Source organism: Anthonomus grandis, chromosome 3 (assembly GCF_022605725.1).
Source record: "Anthonomus grandis grandis chromosome 3, icAntGran1.3, whole genome shotgun sequence".
Taxonomy (NCBI): domain Eukaryota; kingdom Metazoa; phylum Arthropoda; class Insecta; order Coleoptera; family Curculionidae; genus Anthonomus; species Anthonomus grandis.
Window position 1 is genome coordinate 28492624 of NC_065548.1, and position 24553 is coordinate 28517176.

General features: G+C 30.4%; 1 long non-coding RNA gene across 2 annotated transcripts; it reads left to right on the plus strand.

The window, feature by feature from the left end:
• The first annotated feature begins 1186 nt into the window (after positions 1 to 1186).
• LOC126733700 (uncharacterized) lies at positions 1187 to 23705 on the plus strand. 2 transcript variants are annotated; one of them, XR_007659830.1, is made up of 5 exons: positions 1187 to 1665; positions 6135 to 6208; positions 13405 to 13663; positions 22835 to 22994; positions 23046 to 23705. It is a non-coding gene; the product is annotated as an uncharacterized LOC126733700 (long non-coding RNA). The 2 variants fall into 2 exon arrangements; XR_007659831.1 differs by having other exon boundaries at positions 23060 to 23705.
• The last annotated feature ends 848 nt before the right edge of the window (positions 23706 to 24553 follow it).

Consider the following 24553-nt stretch of genomic DNA (forward strand, 5'->3'; position numbering starts at 1 on the left):
TCAAGATATCTTCAGGTGAAAGTTCCTGTCGTGATGGTAACTAAGTTAAAAAAAAAATGTAAATTTAAGCTTGACACATAACTGAGAGGTATGTACGGGTCTAGCAGAAATAGAGTCTTCCAGCACATTACAGGAAAGCAGAGGATAAAACGCCATTTAGCTATACCGATTGAGTTCGGCTCGTCAGACTTGACTAATATTAATGATTTCAGTAAATCGCAAAGTCTTTTCTAAAACCAGATTGATGGGCTTAGCATAATTTTTTTAAGAGCATTTATTTTTGTATTTTGACAATTTATCTCTTGGATTTTTTATCATTTATGGTATGAGGCAGGTTTAAGTAAATTAGTTAAGTTAAAAGTCGTTAATTTATGAAGTAAAAAAGTTTTTAATTTATTTTATTTATTTATTTATTTAAATATTAGGATTTGTTTTTTTTTTTAATTTTTCCTTAAACAGTCTAAAAGGTTTACTTATTGCGATGACTGTCTCAGTCCAATTGATCTTGGGATATTCTTGATCATTCTCCATTGGGTGGTGATCTTACAGTCAACGGCTTTGTGGTTCTCTGCCTTTGACAAGTTAAGCCAGTCTCTTAGGGTTCATGCTATTTACGCGGTTCCGCCAATATCGCCTTTCCTTTCTTATCCACCTAACTGTGTCCTCCACCCTACTATTATTGCTCTACCCTATATTGCTCTAATGTCGGTCTTTCTTACTTGATTCCCTGAAGACGACAAAGTAGTTTATTTTATTACTAGTAGCTAAGTAGCTAATTGTAGTAGCTAATTGTGGGTAGGTGTAGGTGGTGCATAGCAGTGCTATTTCTCCGTATTATTATGTTATTATTTGGTTGAAAAATTATTTTACCGATATATTTTATAAGTTATATTTTAAACCTACTTGTAAAGTTTTTCATTTTCAACTTCCTCTTTTTTTTTGGCTCCTATTTGTAATTTCTATCCGTTTTTTGGTCTGTATATAGTAATTTAAGAATTTCTTTATGGCATTATTAACAGCTCTGTATACGCTCTATTATTGTGGGACAGCCTATGCAGTATATCATATATTTCTAAGGTAGTTAAAAATCGCGCGATAAAGATTTATTAAGAACAAAAACAGTGCAAAAGTAGACACGGCGAGGTAAATAAACAACGGGTTGCACAAAGAAATAAATAAATAAATAGGACGGCTGTTCCTTGGGATGACACTAATGGCTTCGAGAGCTTCGCTTTATATGTTTGAAAACGTTTTGCGATCAACTAAAAATTCTAAAAATAAATACCAGACCCAATCCGACACATAAACACATAGCGAAGCTTTCGCGAATGAGGTTTCTGGATACAGTAAATATCCATCTTTTTACAAGTTTCAAGTATTTCCAAGGAATCGCGAAAAATTGTGTGAAAAAAATATTAAAGTACATTGATTTTGAGGTGCTTTAATCGAATTTTCTTTTGTGGATTTAAGCCAGAGTCTGGATGGGCTGCATATATTTTTAGTTTTTAGTTTATACGTTCGGTGTGTCTGAGTTTACTCTGGTATTTTATTGTTGTGGACACTATTATAAAGTCATTCAGTTTTTAGTAAAGTGAGTCATATTGGGATAGACGCACTTATTAATAGTGTAACTCAACGTACATTTATTTATATTATGAAGAAATAGTAAGTGATATTTTTTTTTGACAAATATTAGTAAGGTTGGTGTTCATTAAGATAAACAAGAGTCAATAGAATAAATATTTAATGAGTGAATGTGTAATGCAACAACCTATAAAGATTTATATAAACAAATTGTATATTGTATATATAAGATGACTGAAATGAAATGCACTTCCCGGAGGGACCATTGTCCTTTTTAAAATCAATGACTTGAAGTGAAAAGCTCTAAAAAATAAAAAAGAATTGATAAAGTAACTTTTAAGTAATGTTTCAAAAATAAATCGCAGTATGTTTATTTTTAAAAAGGCATATTAAACAAATGCTTTGAAAAACATAGATAAAGTACTTCTTAGAAGAAAAGAAATATGAAACGTAAGAAAGAAAATAATTGGAAATACCGGAATTTAACTTATTTATGCAATATCAAGATTAATTCCATAACAATGTAATTTGTTTTTTGTGAAAGTTTTTTAACATTAGATTACACCTATTTTCCAACCTTGGTTTTATATATGGCGAGGAACACATTTATAGTCGAACATTTCCCAAGAAGGCTGAACTGGCTGATAAACTGGTACTTTAAAAGTTGCTCGAAGATAAACTGTAACTCTTGAGTTATAAATATCCCAACCAAAACAACAGCCAACGCTATGGGAATTGGACAGACTCGTAGTTGAAACTGGACAGAAGCTACTTCACTATCATTTAAAAAAATTCAAGTCGTTGATTCCAACTATCTAAGACGTTTTTTTTTCTGCCAAAAGCCTTAATCTTAGACCTGCGACTAATCCATAATAGTTTAGTCAGAACATCCGATTTATCAGTGACACGGCAAGAGCAATCTCGCCTCAGAAATTCATTTGTATTACCTCTTTCAATTCAAAATGATAAATTATAGTTTTTATGTAGTATTTTTCGATATTTCTTAAAATAAGTCCACTAAACACCCGGCGGCAAATCCAATTTTAATATGATGACAAACCAGTTCATTTTCACTAAGATGTATTAGGTTATCAATATGAAATAATTGAATGACTTCTGAAGATTGAACAATTTAAAATAAATAAATGATTATAATAAACCACGAAACTTTTGTTAAAATAAGCAGAAGGGTTTTAAAGTTGGTAATGAAAATAAAAAAAGTATTACTTCATAAATTTACCATTCTGTATCTTGGAAATGAACCTTTTTCGGACCTAAGTTCGTATGATTGTTTTCATATTTCAGTAGTGAGGCACACGTGTCTTTTGTCATTACAACTCTTAAACATTATGAAGACTTAAATGGTTATACTTCATATAATAATAATATAAATAATAGAAATTATAAAAGGTGCGAAACAAAGACAAACTAAGATGGCGAGATGGAAAAAACCAGTTTTATACATATTACATATACATTATGTATATGCAAAAACATTCAAACAATAAAAGACAACTTATATTTATAAACAACATTTGCTTGAAATTACCAAGTTCTAACTGTAGAAAATACAATTAAATAATTTGTCATTAAACATACGTTAATAACAACAAAATGTTACATTATAAAGAAGCCATCCTGATATTATTAGTATAATATATTACTGTATTAAGAGACAGCCTTCATATTAGCTTAATTAGTTCCTCAGACCTCTAACAGGGCAAGGTAGAGAAACGGATAACTCCGAACTCTAAATTAAGCTGGAATTAACATTTGGATAAAACAATCGACCGTTCCGAGATTCCATCCTTTAAGTAATCTTGCATTGGTCTCCCAGATGGAAATCTTTGCAATACTCGAATATGCAAGAAAAAAAAATAGCAGAGCCTTCAAGCTTGCTAAAAACAATAATAAGTAGATCTTAATAATATCTGTTAACTATGCAGGCTTGAAAGTAATTGCTAGCCCCAAGGTTGCTCCGAAGTGGTATGGAACTACTTGGAATTAATGAAGCTGGAAAACCACGACAATGTAAAGCTTGTGTGGATACCGGGACATGGCAGCATATGAGAAAATAAAATAGGATGAATTTGCTGGAAATGATCTGATAATTCCTTTATTAGACCGGAACTTGCAATGGGAGTGCCAAAGAGAACCACCACTAAAAAAATATGAATCCAGGTTAAGAGACAACACCAAATTGTTCAGGTAGCACTGGTAAGAAAACTGATGGTAAAACAGGGATAAAGTAATGATATGAATGAAAAACAGAGACCTGCCATTTTTGCAAAATAATGATAATTGCAACCAAAAAAAATGATAATTTTTTATTGCAAAAATGATCTATTTGTCCTGATTAACATAATATAAAACAGTAAGGACTTACAATATCAAAAGAAGCCATAAAAGAAGCAAAACATATTATTTAAATAAAAATATAATGGTAAACCATGAAAAGTGGTACAAAGCTTCTGGCCACCCACAAAGTGTAGTGTTTTTAGTACAAGGTGTAGAATAATTCACATTGTATTACTATTTTGTATTGTAATCGGCAAATTAAATACAAGCATGCGAGTCACTTAACGGCAGGTCAATATTGGAAATTAAAAATAGTAAAAATCGAGACCCAGTAGTAATATACCTCATTACTGATTTCTCTCACGCCGGATAGCATAGTCATCAGCCAATTTAATTACCTTGATACTGAATATAGCTAGGATGCTTTTTGAATAACAGATTATGTGACACAGTTCTTGCCTCGATCGCTAAAATACATGCAAAAGCGAAATTTTACATTAAGCAGAGCAGGAACCACACAAACCTCAAAACGTCAAAGTCTATATACTTTGAACCCTCTAGACTTTGTTGACTAGAACTGTTGAAATCTTTAGACTTTGCTATCATCAAGAAAATACTGGTCAGGGAGTCCCATGCGACTTAACTTCTAGTCCGACAAAATAGATACACTAGAGTCCTCGCTAAGGAAGGTCAAAATCTAACCAGGCAGACAAACAAATATTTTAACTTTTGTGCCGTGTCCGCTCAACGCTTTCATAATATCCATAATATATTGGTTCTATATTTACATAATGTTATTTAAGAAAACCGGCAAAGAATTCAAAACAGTTTTAACATTATTGTTGAACGATGATGCTGTAACCAAATTTATGGTGATAATATTTTTTTTTAAATTATTACAACATGTTACCCCTTTGTTGTAAAATCACATATTGGACCAATTGGTAAGAACGAGTGCACAAAGTGAATAAGCAAGCGGACATTTTCACTGTTTTATATTGTAAATGCCTTACTTGGAAGTCAGATTTAGAAAGATACTACCTATTATATAAATATTTTTTCTTACAAAAATTTGAAGTCGACTGAATTAATTTTTATGACAATATAATAAATGGTCATAGTTATTTCATCGCTAAATAAAGTACAGCGAGCAAGTTACATAATGGCAGATTAATAGTGTAGATCAAAAATAGTCAGAGTTCTTAGACTCAACCCCATATACTGACTGGTCTCACCCCGGATACCACATCATTACCCCGTACCAACTACAATCAATGTGCTAAGTATCATTTTATTATTTTGATCCTGATTTTAATAACGATGCGTTTTCAGTAATACATTATGTGACAATTTAATAACGAGCAGAGCAGGCACCACACAAACCCTTCACCAAGAGAATACTGGATGGAAGATAATTCTCTCGCGATTAAATTTCAAGCAAAACAGACACACTAGAGTCCTTACCAAGCAAGGTCAAAATCTAACCAGACAGACAGACAAATATTGTTACTTTTGTGCCATGTCCGTTCGACGCTTTCGTAATATCCAATATTAGTTCTATATTAATACAATATTATTCAAGAAATCCGGGAAGGAATTCAAAACAGTTTTAACATTATTGTTGAACGATATTGCTGTAACCAATATTATGCTAATAACAAATTTAGTTTTTTATTTATTTTGTTTAAATTTATGAAAGGTATGGACCGTATTATATTGTTAATGTATTGTTCAGATGTAAAATTTAGAAGGATATTATAACAACTTTTATTTTACAAAATTTGTGTCACCTTTTTGGATTATTTCGGAGAGATATTAAACTGACGGTCTTAGACACTTCTGTGGGATAAGTGGTAACGCAACTTTTCCAATTTTATTCAAATATTATTGCTAGGTTGATTTATAATAGATCAGTTACTTTTTTATTTTTTATAAATAATCTCTTTTTTATAAAAAAGTCTTACTTTTCGAAGTTCTATTATATCATAAATAAAAAATTACAATGACAATATCTGAGAAACAAGACAAAATGGCTAAAAACAATTTCTATTTCTTTTCAGGTACGAATAAACAATATAGTACAGGCGTAAAATGTTTAGGAGTTTAAAAATTAACAATCGTGTTTTAAACACTTATTAAAATGATAATGAAAAATATAATTTTAATTTAAATAATTAATATTGTATTTAATAAACAAAAGAACTGCGATATTGAAGATTGCTTTGTAGAGTACTATTAAAAGGCATTTTTAGGACCTTTCACATAGGATATCGCAATAAGGGGGTTACCGTATAAGGTTCAAAGTCGACTGGCGGGGGGTGAAGAGGTAAGTGAAAACTAGTTAACTAGTTAGTTATCTATTATATTATTTTGTTTCCCGCTCCTTATTATAGCAATTGTTTTAAGCGATTTTTTTTTGGTTCCTTAAATAAGGCCAAGTTAAAAAAAATTTTCAGTACATTTATGTGGTAATATCTGACTAATAAGGTGTATTTTCATTCTTATATTGCTGGAATAAAAATGGATCACATTATTGAAACCAGATCGTATTTATCAACAGGAAACCTATCCTGGCCAAAACGGAAGATCGCCCCCTATAACCCTAAATGTTATTATTAACTTATTACGTCGCATCTAATTATTTTAAAAGTAATGTTACTCAGGCGGGAAAAGTATTGAAACCTGCGGCATAATACGATTTTTGCATCAACGTTTCTATAAATTATCTTCAAAATGTGTTTGTACCACTCCTCGTTTTAAATCTAATGGTAAAAATAGTTAAAATATAATTTTTTTAGACGTCTATAATCCTCATTTTGAGACAGACCTACTTAAAACGCACTTTCAAAGTGAAAGTCATTTGGGATCTATATGTATTTTGCTAGCTGCCCAAAATCCATATTTCTAAAAAATGATTAAAAATTACTAGGAAAACTCCGGTCGGGTTAGCAAGCCAATAATTTTTTTGGATGCATTATCGTAATACTTGTCGAAATCCATCATTGTCAAAAATATGGTAAGCGTTTATTGTAACAGAAGTAAGGTGTGAGTATTTTTAAAAAACTTAATTTTTCTTTTTGTTTTGCTCTTTATAAATAATATATAAATCTAGAAAATAGGAATTAAAAGCACACTAGTACGATAATTATTAAACATACCTAGTGCTCATATACAGACATATCTTGTCTCACTTACACTATACACATTCTTTTTTATATACATTAAAAACATTTATTTAAATTAAAATTATTAAAATTTATTCAATTCAATTTAATAAATTATTTATATATAAAAAAATTAATAAACAAACCACTTTCAATTGACCTGCAGAAGGCATTTTACATTGTTGATCCCAGTATGAAGCACTTAATATTAGATTGCTTAAAGGTTAGCAAAGAAGTATTGCAGTGCAAGGACACTTATGAACTGATTAAAGTCACTAAAATAATTGTTTTTTATGTCACACTATTTATTCAAGGATAAATGTGAAAGGCAAAACAGTTTGTTAATAATCTCGAACTATTCAGTATACATTTCCCAGTATCTCATTTTCAATTAAAATAATATAATAAACAATCTGTTGTAATTCATAATAAAACCTTATCCTTTATTGCGAATTTTAGAGTAAATAAGTATTTGATGCTGTACCATGCTATAACCTTCCGCTGCACCTTATTGATAGAATTTGACTGTACCAGTCAGGAAAAATCGCTTGCAGAGCTTCACTAATTTTATACCTCTCAAACAAAACCTACTCTTCTTCTTTCTATATGCAATCCTACTTTTTTTCTGTTATAAAGAATCGTCATGCTTAAGACATGATTTTGGTTCTGAGTACTATAAATATCAATGATCAGAAGGTCTTACGGTACAGGGCATTTATTTTTATAAGTTTGTCCATTGTGCCTATTATCTTGACCATTCACAATTTTAAATTTTTCTAACAAACAAACTTAAACAAACAAATTTGAAACAAATCTACCTAGAAAAGAATTAAAATCGCAAGTGTAGTAAAAACTTTACTTCATTGTTACTATAGTCTTAATTAATGTATCAGCAACCTTATATATCTTTTGGTATCTTGGCACCTATAATATCTGTTATATGTGTGATATTCTGTAAGAAAAAACTAAGTTCTTGGAAATTCTTGAAACTTGACAGCATAGATTAAGAGTAAAAATCTATCTTGTAAAAATATTCGCATTAATATGAATTTTACCACTTTTACATAATATAAAAATGGCAACGTATTTGTTATTTTAAGTCTTAAAAAATATCATTCTTACAAATAAAAAAAACTTTTCAACAGAACGTGCAAATCCCTAATTTCCGGCTTTTTCTGGCATCAATATTAAATAATGTTAAAGTGTTTAGTATAATAACAAATAACAAAAAAATAATAAAGACCCAAAATCACTTCCCTATGAAAATTGTAGAAGTTGCAATATAAGTATCTGAAAATGAACTAAGATAAAAGACAAAAAACTAATATTTAGGTTGTTTAATTAGGATTACATAGCCAGTATACAGGGTAAGCCAATAAAAACTTGCTACCAAGTTTTTTAATGTATTTTATAAAATTAAAAAAAACCTCTTTTACATCAATTTTTGAATCGAGGGCGATCAACAAATTTGTAATTTTCAACGCTCCAACATCATCCTCTACGCGGAGGTGGGTATCAATCCCAAAATCTTAAATGGGAATAGGGCTGGGGTAGCACCTTATTTTAAAGGTCTTTATATTCTAATTCTATTTCTTAAGTTTAAAAGGTCTGCTATTATTTTCCGCAATGTGACAGCTTGTCAACTTTTGAAGATGTTTCTATTCAAAAATGTAAACAGCTTGCATGCGTTAATTTGTACTATCAAAGGAATAACGCGGGGCTTACTGTCAACCCTAAAATGTTAAAAGGGGCTGAGGGTCATGATACGACTTATTTTAAATATATTTTTATTGTTTATATATTTCCTAAGTTTAAAACGGCTGTTTGTAATTCTTATAGCGTGACAATCAAAATTAAAATAAAAGAGAAATTAACTAAAAAAGTCAAGCTCTGCTTGATGATTTACAGCTTCAAATGCTTATGCGGGAAAATTAAACAAATTTAATATGACCAGGTTACTACCTTTAAAGCGACGCTACGAGTCATAATTCTATTTTTAATTTTAAAGAAGGAAAATTAGCACGGAAATTTAAATGATAACAGAATAGGTTTGTCGGAATACTCCGTAAGTTGATGCGCAGAAGAAACAAAGATGGTAGTTTGCCGACCCATGACCCATCTGCTTTTTGGCTTCAGAGCATAGTCCCCAAACATACCTACATCTTGTTACATTACCCTCAATTTTAAAAATAGAGGCAATATCTGCTGCCTTTAAGAACTTTAAACTTTATACCTTACAGATAAATAAAATATGTGTCCAATTGGCTTTACAAAAAATCCATGCACCATTTATACAAAATATAAATTTTTGGACCGTGTAACCAACCTAATAAAAATCTACCTAACAAGGTTTTCCAGACAAGCGAGGCTTAAGCTAATTTGTATTACTAATTGCATCAGACAGTTTACCATCATTTTGCCACATCGTATGAGGGGTACACCAGATCTAAAGAAAATTCAAAAACATTGAGGATCAGCATATATGACTTAAGTTTATAATTTAATTCTACCTCTGATAATTTCATATTCACCACTCTGATCTGTTTTTTCCCTTTATCGTTTATTAAGGTTTTATAGAATCAACCAGACAAATTTATCGGTTTTTCCTGCTGCCTTACTGAACTTTTTTGGGATAAATGTATATATACATCTTTTAATAAACAAGTTTATATATATTAATCATAAATTCAACGTTTATATAAATATAAAAAGTTTGCTTTTCGCAGAGATGCACATATTTCTTAATTTCGCGGGACATATTTATTTTAAATATTAACTTTCGCTACCTGGTAATTTAATAGATGAATACAGATAGATTTATTATAATTTTGATTTAATTATAATACATGATGTTCTATTCAAAATACTTTGGTAAGGTTTACAGCTTTGAATGTGAAAATTTTAAAAAATCGTCGGACTCCAACATTAAACTGGACTCGTAACAAAATATTTATCAGTCGCCAATTCGTTAAAGTTCGTAATCTTCAATAAAGTAGTTAATATTAAGAGTTCCTTATTTCTATGGTTTAATTTTCTTTTGATTTGATAAAAATGGTTTATTCTATTGCAGAGAGAGTGGAAATTATTGATTTTTTATTTTATCAATGAGCGAGAGAAGTAATCAATGAGCCAGAGTAATGGAATGAGATACATGTAAATACTGATTTTTTCCTAATAGTACTGATCTAACACGAATCAAATGATCGTAGCGCTCACACACATCTAGCATATTATCACATAATTGGAGCGTTTATCTTAACCGGATATTTAAGTAAAGATACTAATGAGAATACCATCAATCCAGCGCTGATCGAATTTATAGAAAACGACCATCGTTTCCATAAAGAAAATCTTCATTATTATTAAATATTAATAATATTAAATAATTATTAAATATATAAATATATACTTTGCCTGAAATGTTGCATCAATTTCTGAATCAAACCTTTTCTGGTAGGTAAATTCGGAAAAACGTGCTATCGAATAGCCCGATAGATCACCAGAACTGTTTTCCCTTGATTTCTTGTTTTGGGGACGTCTTAGATTAAAAATGTATGTCACCTAGCCTAAAAAATTTACGTAACAACTTTACTAATTAATGTTGCAATATTATTGTAGGCCATTTTAAAGAGAATTTGTTGCCCTTTCAAGAGATGTATCACAATATACTCTTGTTTGAAAAAATAAGGATGAAAGAATCTCCACTCAGGGATTAAAGTTATAGAGCTAAAACTAAGGTGTAAATATGGACCTTTAAACACTGAAAAAATAAATTCGATAATAAATAAATGGAGGCGTGTTTGGAAAAATGCTCGGACACGTCAATTGAGATTGTTGTTTGAAGTCTTTAGCGCATTTTTTACTATAACAAATTTCTTCCAAACATTTTGATGCTATATTTTAATTCAATTGTTTTTAAGATACAGGGCGTTAAAGGCAACGTATTTCATAAAATTTAGGTTTATGAAATACGGGTTCTTTTAAATTTTTTTCTTTAATACTAATTTTTAATTACTTTAATTACTATTTGGCAATGTCCTAAACGTACTACAAATTACAAATTCATTTTGAACGTTTCTTATGCATTCTGGAGAAATGTGTCGACACTCTCGCCTTATTCTAGTTTTCAACTCCTTAATATTTGCCGACTTGGTCACATACACCTGGATTTCAAATATCCCCATAGGAAAAAATCCAGCGGAGTCAAATCGGGCGATCTTGGTGGCCATTCAAAAGGTCATCTCCTGCCAATCCATCTGCCCGGAAAAATAGTATCCAGATAGTTTCGAACAGGTCTTGCAAAATGATGAGGCGCACCATCGCTGAAACCAGATGTTTCTATTCGGCATACCAGCTTTTATTGGATCAGGGAATAGAACAGCTAGATTTGGAATTAGATCTTCTTGTAAAAACTGTAAGTACCTTGCTCCATTTAAATTTGCTTCAAAGAAAATTGGGCCTTGCTGACATAGAATTCCTGCGCAAACATTTACTTTTTCTGGGTGTTAAGTGTCGCGTTGCCTCATCCAACATGGATTTTCTTGTGCCCAATAACGGCAATTTTGACGATTTACTTCTCCGTTCAGAATAAATGATGACTCATCAGAAAAGAGAATGTTTTCTGTAATAAGATTATTATTCTGCATTAATTCCATAAATTGTTCACATAATTCAATTCTTCTATCTGCATCCTCCTTATTGAGTTCCTGGAGAATTATTAGTTTATAGGGATGAAATTTTTCAGCTTCAAGAACCCTTGCTACTGAAGACTGGCTAACTTCCAATTCGCGCGCTACCTGCCTAGTGGGAATATAAGGATTTTCTTTAATGGCTAATAACACATTAATTTTGGTGTCTTCATTAAGCGCAGATCGACGAGAACTAGTTATTGTTCTTACATGACTATTTTCCTGAAACTGTTTTTCAATCTTGCTTATAGTACTTTGAGTTATGGGTGGTAAATCAGGATTCTTCTGTCTGAATAAATGCAAAAGTTCATTTCTCCGTACCCAATCATCATTAAGATTTCAATCTTGTGCTTTTCACTTAAATAGCTCATTTCGTAAAAAAATTAAAAGAAACTTAAATCTGATTATCGTAAGTACCTTTATCGATTATCGACAGTAAAGGCACGTCTTGTAGCAATGTCAAAATTATAAAAATACCACATTTTTATAGAATATTCATAAAATACATTACGAAAAAAAACTTTTGACTGTATGTATTTATTTTTTGAATTTAAAACATTTTTAAAATAAAAAATGAAAACTTAAAAACAGGTGAATAAAGGTATGTCATGTGATACATCACAATGTTTCGAATTTTGTGCAGAATCCAAAATATAATAACATATAGGGTGTCCTATTTAAAATAAGAAAGTTGGTATTAGCTCCGCCTAAATGGTACACCCTGTATAAAAAAATTATTGTAAAAAATGCGCAACTTACAATCTTAATTGACATGCCCGAGCGTTTTTCCGAGACCGGCTTGCGAGACCTATATTCATATGTTGCTGTATAATGGTACAATTAATCAAAATGACGCTTATTTCTATACTTTAGTCTCTATATTATAGTTGCTTGAAGACACAAATATCAATATTCTTCCATTGTTTAGAAGTTTTCCCGATTTTTCCTTTATCGAGCAAGTCGATAAGGGTAAAAATACCTGCCGATCATCCAGGAACCTCCACGCTTTGGATAAGAAACCTTAAGATTCCCTAGATCATCTTATTAAAAGCACGCGATACAAATACATGCAAACCATAGACAGTATTCATTTAAACAGTGTGAAAATACACAATAATTCTCACAAATGGATACGTAAATTAAAAAAAAACATTTTTTGTAGTTGATGCATTTTTTACATCACACAATATATTTATATGCAGAACTTTACTATTTTTTTGTTAAAGACTTTTACTTTCAAATAAAAATGATTCAATCAGTACACAAACTTTGCTTACGCTATATAAAACTTAAGTTAAACTGAATAACAAAACTGTCATGACAAAATCAAAGGGTTATAAGATTTTGATATATAAAACCTTGGATTTATTTCATCATCCATAAAGTTATGATTAAACCGGCTATAACTACTTACCCAAATATTATTTTCTTAACTATAATAAATAGCACATCAATCAATGTTAAACATATTTTTCATTTTGGCACGTTTGAAAACTTAACACTAAGTACCCCGCAGTTAGATTCCTGTAACATAAATTTGGCATTATGTATTATTGAATAACTTGTTGAAAGTATCGCATTATAATTTAGAATCAAAAGTGAAAATTCGACATCGTACCACAACTAAAATATATTATGTATATAATAATTATATAATGTTTATTTTTTAGCTTATGTTGGTGAATTGATGAAATTCCTTGCTTGGTTATGGTGGGTCATGTAAATGGATCAGAAAGCAAAGTGCTCCAAACAACCATCCAAGATTCGATTTCAAGATGATGTTCACTGGTGGATCTGTCAACAGACAAAAAAAAAAGCTCAAGTGGTAGTAGTAGTGGTAGTGGCGATAGACGAAGCTCAAATGACAAAAGAAGACATAGAGCTCCCAGGTATCCAGAGTTATCTGGATATGACGATGTTGTTACTAAGGTAGGTATAATGGCTATTAATATTTTACTATTTAAACTGCTTATAAATGCAGTGGTAAACATAGGGCCCCGATTTCAATTTAATGGGCAGGCTAATTTCATTCAAATTAAAACCATAATTATTATTTAAAAAATTTGTGTGTATAGTCAATGCTATTAGAATTGACCTAATACTTGCGTGGTATGTGATGGAAAAATACGAACGGCCTGTACATATATACAACAATTACTTTAAATAAAGCAACCAAAAATTAAACTTTTTGTACTCTATCTTATATTGATCTGTTTTGATTAAACAATTTGCTAAATCCAATTTGTTATGCGTTGAATCTCTTAACCAAATTATTGTTGCCTTATAAGCAGCTAATATATATTTTATACAGCTTTGCAAATTATTTATGGCCAGATCTCTATCCGCAATATTTTTTATAGACCAACTTTCCAAACTCATCATTTTTTCACCAGCGTCTTTGTAAACTAGGTACACTAAATCAGACAAAAAAAATTGCAGTACTATTTGAAATTTTGATTCTTAAATTAGAGATCTTAAATTCTTATCGAATTTTTATTTAACGCTCTGTATAATATACCGGATAATATACCAGGCGTAATCATATGAGATTTAACGGTTTAACGATATAAAGTATGTAAATATCTGTTTCAATTTTCAAAGTTCTAAGAAACCCGGTTTTTAATTAATAAGAAATAAAAAATATGTTTAACTTACGAATTTTCTTTTTAGTAGGAATTGAATTCTTTCTTTTATTCTTTTATTTAAAAAACCTGACGACGGATTTTAATTCACTAAAATGCATCTAATAAGTAAGCTCTAAAGATTAAAGCACTAATAAAAAAACATTGACACAGGTATATTTAAGATTAATTCATCAACATCAGCTTTAACAAAAAATACCTACGCTTTATATATAAAAACTATCTTATTACCTTCTGCAATCTTTTGCCCACAAAGGTATTTGTGGTCAACGATTATTAGAGTTCATAGTGTTTAGTTCAAGAAACTTGTTTTGGAAGAATGGTAAATTAAAAAAAACATTTTTAAAAAAATATGTGCGTTTAATATGACCTGAAACCATGATCTTAGGATCGAAACATATGTAACCAACTTTTTGAAAAAAAAAAATTTTTTTGAGACCGAGACTTTGGGTAGTTTAGATTTTAAAATCTAGGCCTCTTTGAGAAAATAGACGACTTCTTTCAATTTAAAAACTGGGATAGTTTTGCGTTGCATTTACCTGATCAAGTAAATAGTTAAAGCTGTGTGATATCAGATTTATTGGTGCGAAGTTTTCTACTCTAATAGTGAATAATTCTAGTACGGAATAATCAGACAAGATATATTCAGAGCAAATTATTTATTATTAGTTTAGCAGAGCGCTTTCGGCGTATGAGCCATCATCAGTGATCAGTTACGCACAGGAGTTCCATGTAGTAGGAAAAACATTGTCAAAAATTAACATAATTTTAAAAACATTTAAAATTACATATAACTTACACTAAATGCAGGAGGACGTTAGTACCTTCCATGCTTATGAAATACCGTACGTCCTCGTTCATTTATTGTATGTTATATGTAATCTTAAATGTTTTAAAAATTATTTTAATTTGTGGATAAAGTTGATTAAAATTGCGATGCAGCCATAAATATGACTATTCTGATAATATTATAACTTAGAGTTCTTTATTATTACCAGCTTGGTTAAAAAATGGTTAAAAAATAACATTTAGATGATCTGTTCTTATAAAGAATCCTCTTCTTGGTCTTTAGATTTAGATATTTTGTCAAATAATATTTAAAAAATAAATAAAATTATGATTAATATGTTATATATAAGCACCGTATTAGGTCATCTAATGTAATAATATATTTGCGTATTATAAATAGAATTGCGATACAATAATAATTCATTTTTTTACTGATACTACGAAATCAGGCTTAATTTAGTGACGTATAGTTCAGGCATTATTTTTAACATGGGATGTAGTGCTCAGTTCTAAATCTCTAGTATCTTTTTTCTATTTCAATCATTTTTTTTTTACTTTTTGATCTAATAGTCTATTCTTTAGACATGATTTAAAAAAGGGCTGGCCTTATACATCGCCCACACTATTGTTTCGTAGATCCTTGCGAATCCCACTGAGATTGTCAAGGACTATATTAAGCATTCTCTAATGAGGTGGTTGGAAATACTTTACCGATATTTATATTACCTCTAAATCATGTGAACAATTTGACTTCTAGTTCTATTAAAATGGAGCCTTAGCATAAAAAATATTTGAGAAAAAATTGAATTTTAATTTTTATATTGAATTTATATTACTTTTTATAACTAAATGACTGTCCCAAACAGGAATAAAATTTATTTCATTTTTTAGGATCAAGTTCATTCAGATCAATCATTTTTATATTTTGAGAAGAAGCTCAAGACATGATCTTTTTAGAGCTCTTTAAATCATTAACAATAAATATATTCTATCCACTAATGTTTAAAGTTTTGAATTTTTGCTTTGAGATTCTACTCGGAGACTTCCCGAAATTGCTTTCGAAGTATCTGTTGAGTCTCTTGGGACCCAAGTAAAATGAATTGAAACTTAAATGTGCTCTTTTATCAAAACTATTTAAAATTTAATCTAAAATTTAACAAAAATTATAAAAGTGAGAATGTATTTAAATAAAATTTACGAATATAGAAAGCATAATAAATTTAGGGGTAGTCGATGCGGGAATAGCAGACCACTTTTTAATTTGTTAAAAATTTAAAATTGGAAACGTCAAAAATAATTCTGAGAAACATATAGATCTATTAAAAATATCAATCTGGAGCAATTCGAATTCAATTTACGTAGCTGTGGCTTGGAACAAATATTTTATATACGCAATATTGATGAGAAAATAGAGTACTTTAATTTTACTATACTTGAACTTTTTAATTTACACAAAACAATAATTATGCTCCGTGGATTGGAGAAAATATTAAACTTATGCAAAGAAGAATAAAGCAGTAAAAACCTTTAAGCAAACGAAACTTTCAAAACACTATAAATCATATAAACAATTAAGAAATTTCACTATGGCTACAATTAGAATGAAGAAGAAAGTATACTTACGTACAAAATTTCCAAAATCATCGTATAAAGAGAAATGGCAGCAGCTACGTAGATTACAGCTCATAAAATCAAAAAATAATCAATATAAATGATTTTTTGTGCAATCTTTAAAAAATAACATTATATAAAATATAAACAATTCTCTCTTTATTTTTTTGTTATCAAGCGAAGATGAAATATCGCTCTAATATCTTTCTTTTATTACACATATTATAAATGAATGCATATTATCGGTTGCGTGGAAACAGGCACATGCTATCCCTCTTCCAAAATTAAAAATCCTTCCGAGCTCTGTCATCTACGTTGTGTATGCATACTACCTACACTTTCAAAAGTACTTGAAACAGCTTTAGCGCACATAGCAGATGATATCCAAAGCCAAATAAAGCCATGAATCCAATTAAAGCCATGGATGAAAATAAAATAACTGCTCTCGCTAGTTTTTCTCTATTTCAGTAAGGCGTTTGATATGCTAAATCATAAATTTTTAATCTCAATCTTACATTATATAGGATTTGATGTAAATGCTGCTTGTTTCATCAAATTGTTTTTAACTAATAGAATATAGAAAGTAGTATATAATAATCAATACTCGGAATCAAGTCTGATTACTAATGCTGTGCCGCAAGGTAGCTTGCTGTCAAATATTTTAAACACCTTCAATGATAATGTGCTTAAACTCAATCCCAATAAATCATTTGTTTTATATTTTGGCAACGATAACTAAGTGTCTCTCTGGAAGGAAAATTTAAACATTTTCCTAAATGATATAGCCTTACCTACCTCTGATTCCTCTGAAGTATTTAGGTCTAGTCATGGATTCTAATCTAAGATTAACAGATCATATTACATCAAAACTTCGATTAGCCTACTTGAATCTAAAACTTATTTACGGTTACACAAACTTTCTACCACTCTGTATTCGCCAAATTTTGTGTGAATCTTTGGTACTAAGCTAGTTCAACCATTCTGATAGTGTATACCACTCATGCCTTAATAGTTTTGATAAATACAGAGTACAAAAAGTGCAAAATTCTTGTATCAGACTTATCTATGACCTAAATATAAAAACTTGAATTACACAGTATATTTTGTTATACCGGTTTTAGTATTATTATAGCGGTCGTTTTAGATTTATCTAATAACTTATTTTCTCCCTCTAGCCCCACGACATCAAGATATCTGTAATTTTTTTTTTAATTCCAATTTTTTATTGTTAAGGTCTCTGGTATGTGATAAGTGGAACATGTAGTACCTGCCTGCTCATGGTTTTGAAAACATTTCCTCCCAACTTCTGTATAGATGTATTAATATATATTAATGTATATTTATATCTTAGTTATCCAGTGGAAGAAGCGGTTAAAAGCAAGATTTTTTAAGTAAACAATACTTTTATTTAGGTTAAGGCTAAAACAGTTTTATCTACTCTTGTGTGAAAGCAACAAAGTGCAATTCTATACAGCCCATTGTACAACCAAGAAAATACTATGCTATGTTATATAAATATTGTAATTGTTTGGTGAAACAATAAATAAATAAAATATATAAACAATTCAATATATATAGTATAATATTATATATATATATATGGATATAATACAATGGAGTGCTGTTATTTTTTAAACATTGCACAAAAAAATCATTTATATTATTAGGACTTCTTAAATTTTCTGGTAACACATTATTTCTATATATATATATATATATATATATACTATATCTTCAGATATTCTACTATACTTTATTATTTCAAATATCTAACTATACATATTTGTAGTCCTATAAAAAAGATAAGGTATAACGAGAAGTTTCTTTCTACAACAAACTTTCAGTAAGTAGTTGTAAATGTTAAAGTGGGCATATCTTGACTAAAAAAAATCTAATTGAGAAGTGGGGCGTGTGATACCTTATTTGCAAAGCGTTAATAAGTACTTTATAATCATACATGATAAAGCTCATATCTTTATCCATTTCCAAAAAACTAATTTCTGAAGTTAAAAAACATTTTTAAGTCCCGTGTTTTGATAAAGGGTTGCATAAAAAATTGGTGCATAACAAATAAACTATTATCATTAAACTACGACAATTATAAGAATTAAAAATTTATCCGTAATATTAAGGAGAAAGAGTACGTAGTAGTCACGGCTGCTAAAGGAGGTTTAGCTAAGAAAGTAGTTTTTTGGAATTGAAAGATTTTCATATAGATATTAATTTAATAATTTACTTAGAAGACTGAAAGGCTAGAATTAGCATTGCCATGGAACTATGGGCATTTTGATTTCTTACAATCAAACCAACAAATCTTACAATCTCTCATGGAATTATGCCAAATACTTTTGTAGGAGTAACAAAAAACACTTTATAATATCATAAACATTCGTCAATTATCTTGACAGGCACAAAATAATACGACTGAAAGATAGTCAGGGCCGTTCCTAGGGTATCTGCCGGCAAAAAATTTTGCCGCCCCTCCTTTACCCCACCGAATCCGGCCTTTGATAAACATTTGTAAATAAATAACTTCAAATAATTTAACATTTTATTTTATATTAAATCATAATTTTATTTACAATTTATTTGTTATGTAATGTACTTACAAATAAGTTGTAATTAAATACAAACATTTAATTAATATACATACATTTAAGTTGTAATTAAATACATATAGTTCAGTTCAGAGATCTATTAGAATCTTTGATGTACCGCAAATAGTTCGTGTGCCAGTGTTGCTTGTATTGTCACATGACATGCATGTTTAAATCGCAAAATTTTATGTGGAAAGAGTCATAAAGTAATATTCTAAGCGATATTTAATCATTTCATTAAATAAATAAATGTTTTAAGCATTTTTTAAAGAATTTATACATTTGATTCGTAAAATTTGACTACATGCACCCACATACTATTTTGTTAAACGCCTGATCTTAGTCACAGCCACTCAAGCGTGAAAAGTTGCACAGGTCCGGCCTTAAAATTTATTTGTATTTAAAACTTTATTATTCGGGATTTTTGGGTTTAGTTTTATTAAGTTAGAAATTCAGGATAGTTGATAGCAAGATAATATTTAATTTAAATATAATATTTAAGTACGTTAAATACGAGTTTAACCAAAAATTTTAATTTCATAAGTTTAGTTTTTAGCGCCATCAGTCCCTTATAACAAATCAAGTCTCTTTGCTTTGCAATATGTCAAGTTAGAATAATGTATTGACTATTGACTACTGTTAACCCACTGCATAGCTTTCATCAAACAGTATTAAACAATTTTAACACTGCTTTTCCTGTTGTCAATATTAAGAAACGAAATAGAAAACCTTGGTATACTAAGGGTTTACGAGTATCTGGGAAAAATATGCGCTCCCTTTTTTACATTAGAAAATACGCTATGAACAATGCAACATTTTTAAATTATTATAACAGATACCGCAAGATTTACAGAAACTCAATCAGAATGGCTAAGTGGACCTATTTTCAAAGCAGAATAAATAATTTCTCCAATAGAGCAAAAGAGACTTGGAAGATTTTAAATGAGCTTAGGGGCAAAAATAATGTCTTGGTTATTCCAAGTACCTTAGATTCCAATGTCCTCAATTCCTTCTACTGTGATATTGCTGGTAACCTTGCAGCCAATCTCTCACAAAAAATAGATCCCAGGAGCTATCTCAGCAATGTGGTAGTAGCCGAATCTTTCTTTTTTGCCCCCACAAGTGTAAAAGAGCTTAAACAGTTAATGGTTAATATTAAGAATAAGAGTTCATCAGGCTGGGATGGGCTTTCTCTTAAAATATTTTCTGTTTTACCTCTTGTTGCTTTGCAAATCTTGACTGAGTCAATTAACTTTTCATTTATGTCTGGGGTTTTCCCAGAGTGCTTAAAAAGAGCAATGATTGTTCCTCTTTACAAGGGTGGTGATCGCGACTGTCCTTCTAACTTTAGTCCTATAGCGTTATTACATACTTTAGCCAAGATAGTGGAACGGCTCGTTAAGGTGAGGATGGTTTCATTTTTAAATAGGTTTGGCCTATTGAGTCTTTAACAGTTTGGCTTTCGTGAGTCTGTGAGCACAAATGATGCTATCTTTAGCTTTCTAGAACACCTGTAGAACCGACTGAATGTTGGTGAAGTTGCAGCAGCGGTATTCTGTGAGTTGTCCAAGGCATTTGACTGCGTGAGTCACAGAGTGCTGCTGATGAAACTGGAGCTCTATGGTTTCAGAGGAACTGCCCTTGAGTGGTTTCGTTCCTACTTATCAAATCGTGTCCAGGCTGTCAAATTTTATGGTGGTATCTCTAAGGAACTTAATATAAACGTGGGTGTTCCACAAGGATCAGTACTTGGTCCTTTACTTTTTCTCATTTATGTGAACGATCTGCCACAACTGCAGGTAACTGGCAAATTTACATTGTTTGCCCATGATACCACCATCCTCTGGCACGACTCTGATGTTTCTCAAATAGAGGCCAATATACGTGCAGATTTGTTAAAAGTAAAAGACTGGTGTGATGCAAATTTTTTGACATTTAATGTTTCAAAAACAAATATCCTTAATTTTAAATGTAATACAAATGATATATGTTTAAATAATGAAGCCATCACCATGCCACCGTTCAGTAAGTTTTTGGGTCTTTCCATAGACAAGTTCCTTAAATTTGAAGACCATATTGTAAATGTATGTAGAAAAGTCTCATCAGGCTGCTACGCCCTAAGGGTTATTGCCACCAGTCTTAATTTCTCCATCGCCAGATCTGCATACTTCGCGATTATCGAGTGGCACCTTCGATATGGAATTTGCTTTTGAGGTTCATGTTCAAATTCACTTTTTAGTTCAGTGTTTGTACTCCAGAAAAGGGCCATTGGATATCTATGTGGGGTCAAGCCTCGTAACTCATGTCGCCCGCTTTTTGTAAGTCATAATATTTTAACCCTGTTTGTATCTTTATTTTGGAAACAGTTTGCTTAGTTTTTAGAAAATATAAACAGGAACTCCACTTAGGAAGCCACTATAATACGCGACAAAATTATTTGTTAAGGCTTACCCATTCCTCATTTTGAACTTGTCCGTAGGTCTTTCATATATGGAGGTAGAAAGCTGTTTAATAAACTTCTACTAGAAATAAGACAACTTAAGACTGAAAAAAGCCTACGTACAAGGACGAAAATATTTCTTGCTAGTAAAGCGTACTATAGTTTAGGTGAATTTTTTAATGATTAGCATTTAAGTATTTTTAATAGTTTTATATAATTTTATTTTATTTTAAATTAGTTTCTCGTTTTTATTCCTTTAATGTATAGTCTATTGGCTTTGTCTACAACTTCTATGTTTATATTGACAATAAAGCATTTTTGAGTTTGATGAGAGAATAGGTGATACGAATTACTTATGCCAATTTTTTCTGTGGATTAAGGCATTTATTTAATGACACAAAAGTGTAAAATGTTTTGGTTTGTCTTCAAATTTTATATATTTCCTTTTTTGGGAATAGAGATTTATTTTTACATGGTGGTGATTATTAATGGGGATTGTGGCTGCCATATTCAATGTCCTTTATTATAGTTTTTTTTTAATTAATACATATTATGATATATTATTATAATAATATACTCATGAAAACCCCCCATCTCTATATTTAGTACCAACTTCTTTTGATAAAAAGTAATTATGTAGTCAGAAAATTGGAAGTATATTTTTTAAAATAAACTTTTACATTAAAAATCATCTAGCTGTCTATACTTTATGCGTTTAAAAGACACAAGTTTTACTTATAAAAAAAAACAGACTTTACATCCTGAATGTAGTATTTATTAATTTGTTTGCCTCATATTTAGTTATTATGCATATTAGGAGAGATTAGATAAAAATTAACAAAAATAAATGCTTATACTAAAAACTAAAAATCTTATATAAGACACTACATTTTAAGTATACTGGATCCTAAAACTACAGTGAGGATACTAAATACTTTTATAAATTTACCCACTCTTTTGAATCTGGCCCAAAAAGTTAATACAATTTTTTAGATTATGTTTTTTTGCCATTGTTTTTTAGCAGTTTCTTCCATTAAGGAAGGAAACAGTTTCTCTGTTGCCGCCATGGATTTCAACTTCATCTCGCACATCAGCATATGGATATTAAAGCATTACATTATATATACTTTATTGTGGCGCTGAAGGACAAACAGGGGCAGTAAGCTGAAAAAAATAAAACTGTAAGCTTGTTTAATTAATAAAAATAGAATTTTCTTACTATGGCAAAAAAGGGACTTTTTTCCAGAGAATGGAGGAAGAAGCAGTCTTCATTGTGTCGCTGAAGGACAACAGGGGTAGTAAGCTGGAAAAAACAAAATTTTAGACTTGTTTTCTTATTAAAAACAGTGTTTTTCTTACCACACCAAAAAAAGGGTTTTTCCCAGAGAATGGTGGAAGAAGCAGTCTTTATTGTGTCACTGAAGGACAACAGAGGCAGTAAGCTGTAAAAACACAAAATTTTAGACTTGTTTTCTTATTAAAAACAGTGTTTTTCTTACCATATCAAAAAAGAGATTTTCCAGAGAATGGTGGAAGAAGCAGTCTTTATTGTGTCACTGAAGGACAAACAGAGGCAGTAAGCTGTAAAAAACAAAATTTTAAACTTGTTTTATTAATAAAAATATGGTTTTCTTACTATAGCAAAAAAGGGACTTTTTTCCCAGAGAATGGAAACCATACATCAATCATAATTGTATCATATCATGTTTCGGCTAAATAATATATGGATCTTTCTTCCTCCCAAATTTCAAATTTTTTTAATTTTCCTCAAATATTCTATACACCACCTGAATTCCATTACAGCAGCTCTTTTGTTAACCACCTTAAGCTTAAATCCAAGTTTTATCAGGTATCTCCGCAAAGTTGAGACTGAGAAATGTTTGTCCCTTGCCAATAAGATGTCTCTATGGTCAGAACCTCATTGTTTTTGTATTTAGAATACACACCTTTCCTTAGCAATTTGGCAATATCCGTGTCAAGTCCCTTTGATTGTCCTGCATCTTTCCTTTTTATTCTGTCTTTAATCCTTTTTTTTACAGGCATATTGTACTATAGGGAACTCCTGTTAAAAACGCTGTTTTTTGCAAAGCACTACAATCATTTGTGAACTGAGGATCATTCCTTAGATTGTTATGGATATTTAGATAAATTTGTTTGGCGTCTGTACTTAAACAATTACGTTTTAAAACTGCTTGATTTCCATTCCCTTGCTTTTTTTTGCTTCCTTAATACTAGAAAATGAACTATCAGAACTATGTAAGTCTAAATCACTATTCAGATCACTTTTATTGTTTTTATCACAAATGTTATTGTCTTTCTTGTACACCCACGGTCTCCATAAGCCCCCATAAACACTTTCCTCTTCATTCGCCAAATTTTCCTGCCTATGTTCCCAGGGTCGAAACATTTTAAGGTCTTTCGGTATAATACCAAAACAAATCCACACACACAAATAAAAAAACACACTTCCTCACAGTAAACTGCAAAAAATTTAGACGAATACAGGCCAAATTCTAAATTATTTACTTTCATAAACGTGTAAAAAGCATAACCGGCAAAACACATCAAATAATAACCTCACATTCTCACATGGCTCCCCTCCCAACTATTAAAGGTGATAGACCCATCCAACAACTATTTTAAAGGCGATAGACCGAAAGTAATACAAAAACTGCCCAAAAATTTATTTGGGTACGGCCCCGTAATTCTTAAAATCAGTGGGATAGAGAGAGATACACAA